Here is a 4,613-nt window from a genome sequence, read left to right on the forward strand (position 1 = left end):
TCAGCCACAACTTGCATTTAGTGTTAGAATTGTGCTAATGCGAGTGTGGGTTGACCATGTCAATCAGACTAGGCAGATTATACTTGTTTTTAAAAGTGTTCAAACAGCACACTCCTCATACGACAGAATTTCTAATGCTACAAATTGATTGCAAACATAAAAATGTGAATATACATAACCATAAGTAATTAATACATACCGTGCGTGTTCCATGCCACTCGAGACAAACGTATGATACAGGTTTTTAGCCATCGGTTAAAACTACTGCATTGGGAAGCTATCAAAACTGTTAGTGTTATACACAGCGGACGAAAACACCCGAACGAATACTAGCGTTAGACTACGAACTGCATTGAATTCAAGCGTTACAGTGATTGACAGTTTAGTAACAATGCGTTATAGGACGAGATTGTGACACGAGGCGCCACAATACAAAAGAAATTACACGATAATGTGAAAATAGCGTCTTACATGAATAAACAAGAATCATAATGCGATTATTAATGTCTTTCTGATCTCATTATAAGTTATTGTCGAGGTAATTAAAATCCAATAACGGCGAGTGCAACCGGCCGGCTAGTTTTTGCAGGTCTGATATTTACCGTATATCATGCGCAGACGCAGTTGTTCAAACTAATAAACGAAGGGATGGATGGGTGGGTGGGTGACGGATAAATGAAATGATAGATGGATAAAAAACGTGTATATGATTTCAGTCCATACTGAAAAATACGTTCACATAAGATGACCACGTAATTATTATATAGGTGCCGATTTTTCATCATTATTTTTATTTTGGTTGACACATATTGGAATATTCCATCTTCATTATTATGTTGAAATTTAAAAATCTTGAGTTTGCTGTTCTTGGTGATAAAGCGCATAGACTTAGACGCACACACTCAATGACTGATAATGTACTCGTGGTTGTGACGTCATCGTTCGAAGGATCACTCTATTAATTGATTCTGAACTTACACCTTAGAACTAAGGGAAAACGTCAACGTTACAGTTGACTCTGATCATTTTTACATGAAAGAACTAATGGAGGAATTCCGTACTAGTGGATGATCCCGTACTAGTGCAGTTAACTATAAACATCAAAAAGTAAGATTTGAGCTGCGCTGATTATTCTTATTTACAAATTAATCTGCTAATGTAAGTTCAATGTCGTCAATAATAATAATAATAATAATAATAATAATGATAATGATAATAATAATAATAATAATACAGAAAGAATCAGACAATACATAATAAAATAATATAATGATAATAATAATAATAATAATAATAATAATAATAATAATAATAATAATAATGTTGATAATACAGAAAGAATACATAATAAATGAAGAAAAAAATGTATTAATCAAGTTAATAATGCAGTTAAAATTTACGTAACATTTTAGCTGTGCCGATTATTCTTGAATACCAGATGTACGTTCTGCGAATGCAAGTTCAGTGTTCTGAGCATCTTATTAGTAGCAAAAATGTAAATGTACGTCAGATGAATGCACAAGGCATTAGAATTACATCAGACACACATTGTTTCGACTCTGAATACAAGTTTTACAATCGTATGTTACAAAAAAAAAAAACATCATTCTCATCAACATCTTCATTATCAGTTCTGCTCTTGATTCCCAGGGGTGTCCATCAGATATTCATGATACCGCGAATGCCAGACGAACTGATCATTGATCCGATTTGCTATTTATATATGTGTAATATAATATACATATTCATATTATATTAATAGATTCTAGTCTATAATGCGGGTACGGCACTACTACAAGACCTACAAGCAGGTGAAACATAAATTAATGAGGTATCCTTCAGATTGTTAATGAAGAAGTTAAGTGCTAACAGCGATTGGAAGTTTTTTTTTTAAATAAAAAAAAATTGTGCCTGACGTTATTACGAATGAACATCACAGACAGATACACAGCAGATAATTTAGCATGCTCCACCGACATACTTCAAATCCACTGATTATATACGATTAGAATGTGATTACATGTAACTTATAACAATAGAGGCCAAGGTTAATTTATACGGTGTTACTTTGATCAAAATTTCAATCATGGTGTACAGATAACAGGTAAAATCATTTTGAAAAAGTGTTACTATACAGGGGCGGATCCAGGAATGTCCAAAAGGGGGGCCGAAAGTTGGGCCGATTGAGACAACACTGTCGTAGGGGGTCCGGGCATGCCCCTGCGAAACCTGTGTGTTCTAGACGCCCGAACATAACATTTGAGGCATTCTTGGCTATCATTTTTTTTTTCTTTTTCTCTCTTTTTTTCCCCTTTTTTTTTTACCTTCCAAAAGGGGGGCGGGGCCGGGCTGCCCCCCCCCCCAAATCCTCCCCTGCTATATTTATGATTTATGGTATTTATTTATAAGACGAGATAAAAGAGGCTTGGGGAAAATAGTGAGAATCGTGCATGACAATTATTTCAACATCTCAACGCTGATTGATATGCTTTTAATTTGCTATATCAAATAACGATGTATACCTAAAGGCCAACTCAGACAGCGTCGGCCGACGCAGCCCGACCAGATTTATTGTCGGGGACAGTCTTCACTCAGCCGTCGTGAGAAATATTAAACATGTTTAATATTCTACGACGCGACCGCCCCCGATACAAACCATCGCGTCTGCGTTCAACTCACACAGACCCGACGCGACAACAAATCGCGTCGGGCTGCGTCGTACGACGCTGTCTGAGTTGGCCTTTACGGCCATGTAACTATCACTGCGCAAATTTTATTCACAAAACGATACTAATAATACATTTCAGTAGAAAAAATGCATTAGTGCGGATCGCTGAAAGGTGAAGAATGGAGATGATACACGAATAAGGACCCTCTTTTAGTAAACTGCAAACACTACAAAATACGGTAAATTAACACAAACGGACAAAGGAGGAATAATGACGGCTATCCAAATAACGTTATTCTGATTGTCAAATGCCAATCTTTATACCCCGGTCGGCCTCTTGGTTCGGACCCCTCCGTCGGATATTGGACCCCTTGTCGGCAAATTTCTGGCGCCACCGCTGGTCAAACAGGGGGAGAAACAGTCATCATATGAGTGAGACACTTTTGAAACATTGTGTGAATTGTATGCTCGTGTTTAACACAATTCGAAGTTAGCTCGACCGCTCTAAAGTTATTTAAAGTAAAATTTTTAAATCTTTGTAAATGTTTTTTTAAACTTTTCACATTATTGTTTACATATATTTTATTACGTTTTGATTCAACCAGTTAGAGGCGTTTTTTTATCATAGGCGTAGATCCCGGGGGGAGGGGGAGGGGATATATCCCCCAATATTTGACAAGGGGGGATGTTTCATTGTATCATCCCCCCTAATATTTGATTATGTATGGGATAAAATGGAGTCTTACACTTCAAAAAGACTGTCACAGAAATAATTTGCAACGTCTTATGCGCTTACAAAGATGAAAATTAGCATAATTTATTAATGTTGATAAAAAAATTATTTTATCTGGTTCCTATCTAAGCTCTTCTTTCCTTAGATGTTAGATGTGTTTGCAAAGCAAGCCACATTTTCACACTGAAGGGTGTGTACGACATCAGTAATCTTATGTCAATTCCAAGAATGTTTAAGGTAATATCGGTTGATGAGGAATTTATTGATTAGGCCTATAATAGCAAACTGCATCAATAATGAAAAATATTTTTCTACGCCACTGGTTTCGAACTGAATAAAATAAAATAAATAAACAAATAAATAAACAGCAGGGGACTGAATGGACCGTACCCCTACTCTTCTCGAAAGATGTACTGGATTCTTTAAAGTGACACACGAGCCAAATGAGTACACTGGGCCTACGGTTTAAAGTTCTTATCCGATCCGAAAAGACTCATTCCACAATCAGAACCATATGCGAGTGAGCCGTTCGAACCAGTGCCCCTGACTTAACCGCTCGGCAATATAACCCGCCCTCCGCGCTGTTTCGACAGTGTACATACAAAAACTAGACAAATTATTAAAATGGATATACAATACCCGCCAGCTCACCATTTGATAGGCTTACACCATCCCTTTCATTAGACCACAACTACATTAATAAAAAGGACTTAATTATGTTATCGACCTCCATGATATTATCAACAATTTATAAATGAAATGTAGTATGTCATTGATAGTAGTAAACCATGTGACGAAATGCTATAATAAATTATGAAGCCTGAACTAATTTAAGCGAAGAAAAAAATACCGTTCCAGATTAATCTAGATTTAAAATGCAACATTAATTACTATATGAATACCGTACGTTTAGAAAACCTCCGAGCATTGCTTTATAGCATTGGATTAGGAGTAGATGTATCTGTTTATCATGTCGAGCAGCAAACTACTTTTTACATATACAAATTACAATCCGCCTCTACTTGATATTAGAAAAACAGATTTCCCAAATCGTAAATTTTAATGGTATTTTGTAAACAGTATTGTGTATAAACCATTAGTACGCATAAATCTGAACATAAGCCTCGTTATACTCTTTACCTGTCAGATGGCACATGATGTTTGATCCGAAATTTGACTGACTATTTCAGGAATAGTAAGATTAGTAGTTAT

The 4,613-nt window shown here is 36.0% G+C and overlaps 1 protein-coding gene across 4 annotated transcripts in view; it reads right to left on the reverse strand.

The window, feature by feature from the left end:
- The window catches only part of LOC117123347 (galanin receptor type 2-like), a 13,849-nt gene extending 13,321 nt beyond the window's left edge, over positions 1-528 (reverse strand). For 3 of the 4 annotated variants that reach the window (XM_033269587.1, XM_033269425.1, XM_033269268.1), the window contains exon 1: positions 200-528. The gene's annotated coding sequence lies outside the window, so the exon portion shown is untranslated. The remainder of the gene's footprint in view (positions 1-199) is intronic. The other variant, XM_033269504.1, reaches the window with a different exon arrangement.
- Positions 529-4,613: the final 4,085 nt, after the last annotated feature.

This window comes from Anneissia japonica, unplaced genomic scaffold (assembly GCF_011630105.1).
Source record: "Anneissia japonica isolate Jap-2015-1 unplaced genomic scaffold, ASM1163010v1 scaffold288250_len396842_cov205, whole genome shotgun sequence".
NCBI lineage: Eukaryota > Metazoa > Echinodermata > Crinoidea > Comatulida > Comatulidae > Anneissia > Anneissia japonica.